The sequence below is a fragment of the Pleurodeles waltl genome, chromosome 12, assembly GCF_031143425.1.
Source record: "Pleurodeles waltl isolate 20211129_DDA chromosome 12, aPleWal1.hap1.20221129, whole genome shotgun sequence".
Classification (NCBI taxonomy): Eukaryota; Metazoa; Chordata; class Amphibia; order Caudata; family Salamandridae; genus Pleurodeles; species Pleurodeles waltl.
This window is the reverse complement of record NC_090451.1, coordinates 619,808,069-619,820,302: the sequence shown is the minus strand read 5'-3', so window position 1 is coordinate 619,820,302 and position 12,234 is coordinate 619,808,069. Positions and strand designations below refer to the sequence as shown.

Below are 12,234 nucleotides of genomic sequence, written 5' to 3'. Positions count from 1 at the left end.
CTGTAGTGTTTCTATCTGATGCCCCGGCAGTGTTCTCTCCGATTTTGGTCAGGTATCTATTGTGGGCCTCGCCCATGCATTTTTGGACTGTTTGTGCACGGACATTGTTGTGTACATATCTGCACTACTTCTCGGATTGTATATGTAAATAAGAGTGATTTTAGAATACATATATTTGTATATTTTTGTATGATTGGCACATTACAAAGTTTGACCGAAATTTGCATTGTCTTTGCATTCTTCCGGGGGAATTGTGGGTTGTTACTGTTCTTTTTGTGACTGCATTGGTGTGTATGTTGTAATATGCGAGGGTGGGGGTGTTTGGTGGGAGTCCCCCTAACTTTTGCCTCCCCCTGTACTCACCTGTATCTTCTGCGCCTACGTCGCTGTTGGTCGTGAAGGAGCAGAAAGACAAGGGCAGGTAGTATTTGGAGTTCCGGGTCCATGGAGTCGTCGTTCCTCGTGGGATGTGTAGAAGGTGAGCGTTTTCCCATAGCAAAAGCTGTTTCCGCCGTGTTTTTATCCTCGGTGAATCCGCCCCGGAAAAGGTGGCGGATTGGCCTGTTGTGATACTGTGGACGGTACATTGTCTTCCGCCTGTCTGTTGGCGGTGACCGCCGCGCTGTTTGTCTGTACCGCCGTGGCGGGCGAAGTGTTAAAGTGGCTGTCTTTGCTGGCGGTTTCCGCCAGGGTCATAATTCCCTTTTTTTGTCCGTCTGACTGTTTGCGGTATTACCGCATCTTTAACACCATCCGCCAGGGTTGTAATGACCACCATAGTTCATAAAGCTTCCTTTTAAATGAGTTAACTTGAAAACGCAGATCCTTTGGGGTAGGCATTTAAAATGATGATGGGAGGGGCTGTGACATTTTGCTTGGTACACAAAACCTGTGTGCAGACGCACATAATGATATACAAATGCAATTTCTGATCTTTCTCACCATACTCTCATCATGCTTGTATTCCATGTGGTGGCCAAGATTCTAAAGTCAGTTTATTTATTTTTTAAACTATAAAGAACAGATGATCTCTCTCCGCTCTCCTATTCACACACACAAAATCTAGAGCAAAACATGCTCAAATCACCTCAGGTATGAAACATAGCTTTAAATTTGAAAAAATTCCTTGTTTGTAATTTGTTTCAGCCTATCACTCACATGAAGTACTCAATATTTATTAAAGTTGACCAAGCAGTGACGGCTGGAGCCAGAGATCTGCAGACCTGCCAACTCATGCGGTGCCACCGAGTATCACATGATACTGGTTCAAATCACAACCTGGTGAAAAGTCAATCTCATATGGTGACAAGGAAGGCAGGCCGGATGCCCCTGAACTGATTTAGTTCCCAGCTTGTTTTTGAAGGCTTTAAGCAGCCAATGTCCATTAAGGGATATGAAAATACATCAAGGATTCTGCAGCAGCCTCAGTAAATGTTTTTGTTTTTACAGGACTGTTTTGTGGCTGGTGAGGTAAGAAGTGCCTCCCAAGCAGTTCTTGACATGAAGCCCGCTCTCCAAGGCCCGCCCCTTCTTAAACTGTGACATTTTTGCTTGAAGCTGGCAAGTCTGTATTTGGCTGTGCCTTTGCCCGTGTTCTTCTAGGACTCACATGCAAAAAATCAAATCAAGCTTGACAATAGCACTCTCTTGTCATTTTCCTGCTGTATCCTATCACCCATCATCATGTGGTCCTGGCCTGTGGCACACATTGAATTTTTTTATTACCACCACAAGTATAGAGAGAGGATTGTTCCAACATGCTGAAGGTGAAGACCCCAGTGAGCACTTCCCAGCTAACCAGCGTCTTTACCATCAGTCCATTTGAACCGTCCTCTCACCCCACAAACCTCAATATAGTGTGTTATTAAAATACAACCCGCCAGTGGCATTGGCCAGCACAGTTGCTGACTATAGTGTCTTGCATGATTTAGAACGGAACCTTTCTGGCTCCCAGCAGACTCCCTATCAGTGTGACTTAATTGCTAGGATAGAATGTAATGAAAGCTTGGCTTAGAATGTTGTAGTTCACAGGTACACGCAGAGGAATAGAGACGTGATTTATAGCTCCACATGTGGCTTAGTCATTGGTGAGTACCCAGACTGAGAAGGATGCTACAAGTGGTGACGAGATAGGGGACAAGTAACCCGAAGAATAAAATGCTCTACTGGAGACTTGGCCGTGGTCCAAGAAGACTGCTTGTGCATGCCACATGTGACTTAATTGAAGTGGTGAGTCAGTGGTTGGGGTATGTGGTGTCAAAGTACAACTTCAGTCGGTGTGAAGCATGTGATTGGAAAGAGAGCTTCACAAAGAAGTGTATGCATCTTTGATCAAGAAACTACAACAAAGATCCTACAAAAAGGTACTGCGCTGCCACACACAATAAAGTTATACAGTGTACAGAGTGCTCATGCTCGAGGTGGATTCAACCAGGTATGAAAAGCACAGTTAAAGACATATATCAGATACTAAATAGCTGCAATAAAAGGCAAGCTGAAGTGTAAAAAGAATTAAATAGATGACTTAGTGAGCCCTCTAAGAAGAGGTGCCGTGCCACAACAGTTAACGAAGTGGCTCTAGAAGAGATGCTCCTGCGTGTGCTTACAAAGATGTCCATACCCAAAGCAGTTGCTTATCAAGCTGCTGAGCGGGCTCAGAACAATGTCATAGGTCTCCTAAGAGTTAGGCATTAAAGGCAACAGTTGGGTCTGTGAAGGTTTAAGATGGCAGCTAAGAAAGAAGATACCATTCCAACTAATATTGAAGGCAATCCTGAAGCTCACATGTTCAAATATTTTAAAGAGGGTTTGCACAAACCAGATCATCCTACAGCATCAGGGAGCATGCTACTCTCAAAAGCAGTAAGTTCCACACTGGTCTGCAATGCTGCCACATTCCTGAAACCACCACCACCTTTCGATTTCGCCAAAGAGCAAAATATTGGCGATAGTTGTACTGCATGGATAGAGATATTTGAAGATTTAATTGATGCAATTGAAAAGACTGATAATAGAAAGATTATCAAATATCCCAAAAATCTTACTGATGATGGTGTGAAAGGAGTCATAATCAAAATGCAGAGGATTGACAAAGAAGTCACATACCGTCAGATTAAAAATTATTTGAATCTCAAATTCAATCCAGTGACAAACGTTGGTTATAAACTATACGTTTTCAGTCAAGAAAGTAAAAGAGTTGGTGAAACAATTGTTACCTTCATGGAAAGATGACACGCTCATCAGACACTGTAAATTCAATGAATTTAGCAATGAAAAAGCCATGCGGCTTAGAGTTATTGATAGATGTTTGTCTGATTCATTGAGACGACGAATGTTGAGAGAAACTCTTATTCTGGGGCAAGTTTTGATGGCTGCCAGAGTTGAGGAACATGCTTAAAAACAAGCTGCTGATATGGAGGCCGGAGGTGCCCATAGCGAGTCAGTCATGAGTGTGAAAAGTATTTTGAAACAAGACAGTGGGACACAAAGGTATGTCTACCCACAAAAAAAGAAGTTGTGTTTCAGATGTGGATTTGCAGTTCCACGTGAAGGAAATATCCCGCCATTGGACAGAAATGTAAAGGCTGTGGTAAAGAGAATCATTTTGTGATGATGAGTAAGGCAAAGGAAAAAGCAAATGTGTTACAGCACAAATGCAACCCAGAGCATTCCAGAAGCAACATTTAATGCAAGCCCACAAAGCCAAACGCTGACATTAGTTGAGGCAAATTGATACTAAACGAAGTTGATCATCTTCTAATTCATCGTCAAACAGTTCTTCCTCCTCAATAATAAGTGAAAGAAAAAAAGTGATGGTGCTATGTCGAAGGTTACCTCAGCAAAATGTGCACATATTGGACTGGTTGCATGTGAAGAAAAAAGTCAGTCAAAGAAAAGTCGACATCAGCAAGAAAATAATACAAACACTGTCCGATGATTATATTGAAAATAAATGGATGTTCAATATTTGTATCATCCACAGTATGCATCGATAAATATAATGCCTGAAGAGAAGTACAATGAACTGTCCCTGCTACTGCTGCTTACCCCGTCAAAGATCAAAGTGTATACTTGGGCTGCATTGACAACTGAAATGTAAAGGTTTGATTGCAGTGACAGTGAAACATAAGAAAACAAATGTACAAGCATCAATCCATGTGCTTCATGGTACAGAGGCAAGTGCCTGTTTGCTCAGTTTAAACACAGCTGCTGACATGGGACTGATTTATGTGAATTACACATTAATGCTTATCACAAAATAGTAAGTTAATTCCCTTTATTGCTTCATGGTTTAGGAAAGTTAAAGACTATTAAACTAAAGCTGCATATTAATGAGTATGTCCGTCCTGTTGCTTAGAGACATAGGAGAGTTGCTTTCCATTTACAAGAAGCTGTTGAAAGAGACCCTGAATCATTATTTATGCATGATATTATTGAACGTTCCACTGGTCCAACATCATTGGTTTCTCCCATAGTAGTAGTGCCCAATAAACACCGTGAAGCAGCTGTTCACATGTGAGTTGACATGTGCCAGGCAAATAAAGCAATTGAACGAGAACGACATCCAGGTCCGCACATTGCTGACATGATACCATAATTGAATGGTCCCAAAGTATTTTCTCAACTTGATTCGAATAAAGGTTATCATCAGTTGGAATTGAAGAAAGCTACAGGTACATTGCCACCTTTTCAACATGTTGGTTTGTTTAGACATAAAATACTTCATTTTGGTGTGCCATTGGCTGCAGAACTTTTCCAAAAGTCATACAATGAATCTTACAACCTGTTCTGAATGCATTCAATTATAGCAATGACATTAGTTTTCGGAGCTACACAGAAGGATCATGATCAAGCTTTCACACAAGTATGTCAATAACACAGTGATGCTGGTCTGGCTTTGAATGCCGACAAGCGTGAGTTCAGTAAGACAAAACTGCAATTCTTTGGCCATATCTTTTCCAATGGGAGCATGTCTCAAACAGAACATGCTTAATCACAGTCTGAGAAAGAAAGCTTAGCTGTGGTATGGGCTTGTGAACATTTCCATGTATTCCTGTATGGAAAGCCTTTTACGCTAGTGACTGATCATCAAGCTTTGATGACCATCTTTGACAATCTAAAAGCCAAGATGGGGATTATGGTTCCAAGAGTATCATTATACAAATGTGCACCAGCCAGGAAAGGATCAAAATCCTGCTGGCTACTTTGCAAGGGTGCCTACACCAGGTCACTGTACTCCATCCAAAACAGATGAGGCCTACATCAATTTCATTGTCAAGTCAAGTACACCAGCTGCTGTATCATCAGTCGAGATTGTCACTGCCAGGAGTCATGATACTGAACTGCTGAAGTTAAAAAACATAATTACACATCAGCTATGGAATAACACATTCGACCTCTTAGTGAATATCAGAAATAAAATAAATATTGAAGATGAATTGTCCATGACTAAGGAAGGAGTTTTATTACGAGGTTCCTGATTCCTCAGAGTCTGCAACAAAAAGGGAATGAAAAGGAGATTGGGGTATTGATGCCACAAAGAGAGCTCTCCGAGGCGGAGTTTGATTTCCATACTTAGACGAAAGAGTTGAAAAGGAACTGAAGGCCTGTCCCATATGCAAATGTCTGTCAACCAAAGTTACTCATCTTACTCTGGACATCTCAGAACTCCCTAAAAGTGCTTGGGAAAGTATAGCCATCAATTTATTTGATCCACCTGATAATGGAAATCATTTAACGGTGACTGTAAATGAGTACTCAAGGTTTCCTTTGGTTGAAGATCTCTCATCGCGACTCATAAAGGAGTAATTGAAAAACTTTATGATCTCTTTGCAACATGGGGTCTACCAGCTATTGTAAGGTCTGACAATGGTCCTCCATTCAATGGTAAAGAATTTGCAAACTTTCTAGAGCATCAGAACATAAAGCATCAAAAGATCACACCTTTATGGCAACAGGCCAATGGACTTGCTGAGCATTTTATGAGTATAATAAAGAAAGCAGTGCAGTGCAGCTGTTAAGAAACTCAATTTGAAGACAATATTGAATTCTATTCTACAAGCTTATTGTTCAACATCTCATTTGAACACAGGTGAAAGTCCTGAGACTTTGATGTTCGGGAGAGCAATGACAACCAAATTACCTCAGTGGACCACTAAAAGAGATAAAAGCGATGGCATGATTCATACAAGGGACTTGGCTATCAAACAGGAAATTAAAGTATGTGCAGACAAGAGGCGACATGCAAAAGACCTCTCATTCAGAAAAGGAGTTTTGGCGATTGCTTGACAGGTGCGCCAAAGCAGATGTGATGCTCCTTACAATGCTGAACCTTTCCAAGCATGCTTAATTTGTAAAAAAATAAGTGCCAGGGCCCTCATCAGATGACCACCGCAGCTGGCACCAGATATTGCCTCTGTGAGTGCTGCATATGGCAGTACCTACACAACTTCTAACCATCACACTGTTACAAGTGTGGCAATTCAGACTGTTCAAGACTCCCAAAGCTATAAGAATGGCTTGGGTGATAGGTATTAGTTATTTACATTGTATATTGGATTAGCAAACAAAGGTTGTTCTGCGCATCTTTAAATTACAAAAAACAGCTCCACCATGTGGCAGCTGTCAAGCCCTGGTGTTGGCAATGAAATTCCTGTGCCGAGCACCAGAAACCTCCTGCTCAAATTAAGCACTGGTTCAAAGTAGTGTCTACCAAAGGACACATGGTGACTTCTCAGCGTCCTGGGAAGTCTATTACCAGAGACTCTTCTCACTTCAGGCCTGTGTTTCTTCGGTCTAAAACTCAAGATGGTGAAAACAAGACTGATTCTGAAAACTCAGTGACTGTTGCTGATTTCTTACCATCTTTAATAATCTCTGACCCTGAACATGACAGTATACAGCTTTCAGTAAGCAGATCAGGTCAGATGATCAAAGACCCAAGATGATTGACTGAAGATATATAACTGTATTTCTTTCGATTTATATGTGTATAGCTAGTGATTTTCTAAAAATGTATAATTTTTTATTTAACAGCAGGGGAGCTGTAGTGTCTTTCGTGATTTTGAACGGAGCCTTTATGGCTCCCAGCAGACTCCGTAGCAGTGTGATGTAATCACTAGAATAGAAAGTAATGCATGCTTGGTTTAGAATGTTGGAGTTTACAGATACAAGCAGAGGAATAAAGATGTGTGATTTACAGCTCTGTGTGTGTGGCTTAGTCATTGTCAGGTTCCTAGGCTGGGGAAGACGTTACACTGACTAGAGGGGGGAGGCTGCTCCTTAGGCACCCCTCCTGGCTGTCTGCATCCACAGCTGATACAAAAGAAATTCTCAGCTGGCACTGCAAAACTGTGGCTAATGAGAGTAATAATAGCCCAAAGAGGGATTATTAGTGGAAATGCCCCAGACCCCCTGCCTCTGGGTGTACATGGATGGATGTGCACAGGACCATACCCTCATAATGCACCCCAGGCCGTACCCTTGAGGGCTGACTGGCTATGTAATTCCTCTTCCCTTACTCCAGGCCTCACCCTCTGTCTCTGTGTGCCACCTCCATCAGCCCCACCCTGAGGGCACTCAACCCTTTCTGTCTCAACTCCCACCTTTCCCAGCTCACCCTAGGGGAAGTAGGCTTCTTCCTTTGTATGTTCCCCAAACAGGAGATTTTACTATCAATATTACCAGTGGAGTCACAGACGCTATTCTAAACTGGTGAAGTCCTTCCGGATCATGTTTGCTTTTAATACGGCCTCTGCAAATCACCAATTCCTTATAAATTGCATGATTTGAGCAGTGCATAATTTGCAAAATAATAAGTGCCGGGCCTATATTTTTCTCAGAAGCCCACTGGCATCACTGTCAAGTGTTGAGTTGTCAATATCAAGGCTGAATTTCACTTCATGCCTCTTTGTTCAACAAACACACTTTCATGGCCACTTTATCTCACTCTTGCAGTGGCTTTTTCAGATCTGCTTTCTCCTCTTGTCACTGTTTTGATGTCTTTCTCTTCCTCCTTCCTTCCCCCGTTGCTGCCTTTCTCTCTCTTTTTCAAGTAAAAGTCTGATCATTAAGAGTAAGTCCTGGTCCCAGTGCGGGAAATGAGGGAGATCCCATCAGATCTACCTTCCAGTAGATATTTCTGAGTCAAATCTGGGATCTGCCCAACCCAGTGAAATATGCTTAATTTTCCTGTATGTTTTTCCAATACTGGACACAAATCAACAGCGCCTGCAGTTTATCCAGCGTGAGGGGGCTTTCTTATTTTCATTTCCAGCTGGGCACAAACAAAGGCTTGATTTATAGGGCCATCAGCCCTTCTTTTGTTCAAGTATCATCCCACCTGCTATCCTTCTGGAGCCTAACAATCTAGACACCAAAGTATGGAGGGAAAAAAACTCACACAGCTTATCACTTCACAAATACTTTAGGGAAACTATGGTTTGGAGGCAGGTTTTGACTTTGTTCAACCCCTCTATGGAAGGGATGTATATGCACTGTAAGAATCCCAGTTGTATCTGTGTGCATGAGTAATTACACAAATAACAATGTAAATGACGCTTACACATGTATTTTTTTTAATTGTTTTATAGCGCTATTCATCCCATTGTCAGAGAGCTTTACATGAGACATAAAAAGACAAAAAATCAAGTGTGTAAATTAATGTGCAGGAAATGTTACAAAAGACAATAAAGGTTACAAGGTTTCCATACTTGCAGATGTTATATGTTAAGAGTACAAGGTCGAGAGCAACCCAAAGTCGTGATTTAAAATGTAAGGCAGTGAGTGGATTTGTCTGTACTAATAAGACTTTATTACTAGCCAAAGAAACCCTTTTTGCCAATTTAAAATAACAACAGATTGCGAAAACAACAGATTGGATCTAAACCCATGTCTTGCAGTTTGAATGCAGCTCCTTAATGCCGCGTCAGTGGGCTATATATTTTTAAACTGGAAGTAACAAAAGGTTCTCTGTGTCGAAAGCTGTAACATATCTACCCCTCTACATAAAATACAAATCTGTGATCTGCATGCTTGACAGTGTGCTTTGCAGCAGGGGCATTATACCTCTATGCTACTTTATCAGTCAGATTGTGACTGAACAAAACGTAGAACTCTCCTGAACTGCATCGTCCACCAGAGTTATCCTTCTGCTATTTTAAGCTCCGGGAAATTGCTGGGCGTGCAAAGACCTGTGCAGCAGCAGGGCTTTAAATAAGCAGATACTTTCAGGTACTCAGCATCCGCCATTCTTAAATTTAGAAGGGATAGTACCAGCATTTACCAGCACCACTCCAGTGCTTTTACCAGGAGATTACCAGCGCTTCTCAGCAGCAAACAGTTAATCTGAGACAAAAGCACCCGCATTTCTATATTTCTGTTTTTCAGGCACTGTGCAGCAGGTGTCTTAGCCCTGTAAGGCATGTTAAATGCAGCCTCTTTGTGGCCAATGGGGTAACATAGAACAGGCTTATGGTCACATTCGCCCTTATTGCCAATTTTGTTGCAGCAGATTTTAAAAAAAAATAAACGTATACATTGTTAGACTCCGTCTCCTTGTGACTCCACCCCCTTTCCTCTGCCACACATTGACCCCTATGTATGGGCTCCAGGAGTTTTTTTTTTCTTTTTTCAATTCCAGCGTTGCCTCGTCTCCAAAAACAAATAGTGCCGATGAGCCACAGGTGCAAGCAACGTGGATGCCAATCCTGCAGAGCTTGTGCTGTATAGAACGGTTTACTGTGTTCTACAGAGGGGTAAATTAATCCCTGAACGAAAGAAGATAATGCATTTCTTTAGCAATCATCCAGGAGATTTTGTTTAATCGAAAACAAAAAAATGTTCTGAAGAACAACCACATGTTCCTGTTTGTGTTTCAAGGCGTGGACAAGAAGTCCCTACGCTCTCAGGTTACGCAATAAATGCGTAAATAGTTCAGGCAGTCATGTGGCTAGCAGGTTTGTCATTCACCCTAGTGCAGGGAAGGAAATGGACCCCCTCGCCGCTCTTTGAACTGTGAAATACAATAACTGGGGTCAGTGGGCTCCTCTGAGCTCTGGTGGTGCCACTGCACCTGATGTATCAATGGAAGCTACGCCCTGATTCAGTCCAAGATTATTCTTTGTAGTGTAACGGGATAAACGGGACTACAAATCCCAGAATGCACAGTAAAAACCTGAGCTGAACGAGTTACACTGGAGAGTTCTGGAAAGCGCTCTATCTGCGTCAAGGTGAGTGATAACAAACCGACGGGCCTACACATGCGAAAAACAAAAGGATGAAGGTTCGATGAAAGATACACTTCTAGGATTGTATTTTCCATGCAAATCTTGGTATGTCTGGAAAGCCAGAGAGTAAAAAACAATTCTTAATTATGAGCTTTAGCGAATCTAAAGTCCTTTCTAGAACTGAATTAAAAGTTGAAAATCTGATGGCTAAGATGGTGTCAACCAAGACTGGGGAGGCAAGGGAATCCGCTTTGTGTTTTTTTTCATTCGATTTGTTTCACCCGTTCGGTTTGACGTAGCCCAGATGCAGCCCTCAGCTCGAGTAAAGAGGAGGTACTGGGGCTTTTATATGTACTACTCTTCGCCTTCCAGGAACATTATTGTGTGAACTGACATTTGCTTAAGATGCCAGTGTGAGCACTTTGTGTGCTTTTCTGGGTGACCACGAAATGATTCGCCAGGTGGCTCCGAGTGCTTTAACAATAACAGAACTATGTTCCTGAGGGCGTGGCTTGGGGCATCAAGATGGCGGTCGCACTCTGAGTGCTCCGGACCCTCGTCATCCGTCACTATACATGAGTGATCAGGACACCCACTAACCCAGTAAAGTAACCTAGTGTCTGTTGCGAGATATCGCATTGAGATCATCTGCTGGTGTCCTTGTTGCGTTGTTCCCGGACCCTGACCTAAGATGATGGCCCATGAGGGATGAATGCTACTGCCCATCAAGAGCTCTGGTTTGCAGCTGGGGGCTTCATCGACACACATCAGCTGGGGCCGCCTGCTGGTGGATCACTCTTTGCCTCCCATGGGACCTATTGTACTCCTGCCTGGAGGTCAACATGCACCGAGACGGGCATCTCTGCCCGGCCTCAGGTGAGGTGCCACTGAGCCTACTGTGGGAAGACCGGCCTTTCCTCTGACTTCACCTGTGATCGAGCACTAGTCCCCTAATTGCCTCTGGAACCACCTGGTGACGGAGGAGATTCCCATGCTGGGGTGTGTGTCATCCCAAGGGGCCTCCTGGTGTGGTGACCAGGTCGGGCCTCAGGGCCTTTGTGGCCTACTTACTGGCCTCATCAGTGTCTGGAGGGCCACGTGGCAGCATTTAGCCCTGTCTGCCTGGGACTATTGATGTGGGCAGCACGCGGCAGACCAGCCGTAGGATTCTGCCCCAGAGGCAATGGATGGCCCCCAGTACACAGGTATGTCCACACCAGAAGAGGCCCCCCACAGGCATCATAGAAAACAGGCCCGTGGAGGTTGTGATAGGGGGTGCTTTCAATGCTGATCTAGAGACCCCCAGTGGCCCCTAATCTTATTCCTTGGAACTGACTTGAGCCCTACCTGCCTTCTCTGGTTCCTGGACTCGCCTTCTCATGGCTGGGACTGTGCTGAATGGTGGCTCTTTCTCCCAGGGCCCAGCTGTTCTTGCTGCTGTGATACAGCGGCAAGCGGGCTGGGCCTCCTCTGAGTGCTCACCTTGACACCTCAACTCCACGCTGCCATGGGGAAAGATACGCCCACTCGTCCAGCTGCCTCCCAGACCCGAATGGGCCATGGCAATGCCGGAGCAATACCACGGATAAAATGCTGACATCAGAAGGCAACCTGGCCACAATCCTCCAAGCGATTCACATCTCCCAGACAGCCGTGGAAACTAAGATCATTAAGGTGCAGGTTGATGTGGCCCTTTTTACGTCAAGACCTGCGCAATGCTACGAGTTGAATTACTAAGGCCAAGAACCACATGTCCACAGTGGAAGATGACATTACTGGTCCGAAGTCAGAGGTCTCCTGACTCCTTATAGCCTGCATCTTCAACTTCAGACAGGGACTTCATCTTGCAGGAGGCCCGCTCAAGCCCGGACCTCAGATGCCGCAATGCAAAGGTACTCATCTTTAAAGATTACACCAGAGTGGTGCAACTCAGCGTCACTCATATGCGGCGGTCAAACAGAAATCCCAGGCACTCAACCTTTCCTACAGGCTGTTGTTCCCGGCCCAA

General features: G+C 43.6%; 1 protein-coding gene across 2 annotated transcripts in view; it reads left to right on the top strand.

Annotated features, from left to right (window-relative positions):
- The window catches only part of ITGA10 (integrin subunit alpha 10), a 285,816-nt gene that overhangs the window by 28,386 nt on the left and 245,196 nt on the right, over window positions 1-12,234 (top strand). Inside the window, exon 1 of one of the 2 annotated variants that reach the window (XM_069217946.1) lies at window positions 9,973-10,229. The exons of the other annotated variant lie outside the window; for it this stretch is intronic. The gene's annotated coding sequence lies outside the window, so the exon portion shown is untranslated. Of the gene's footprint in view, window positions 1-9,972; window positions 10,230-12,234 lie in introns of those variants that run through there. 2 annotated transcript variants of the gene reach the window in all.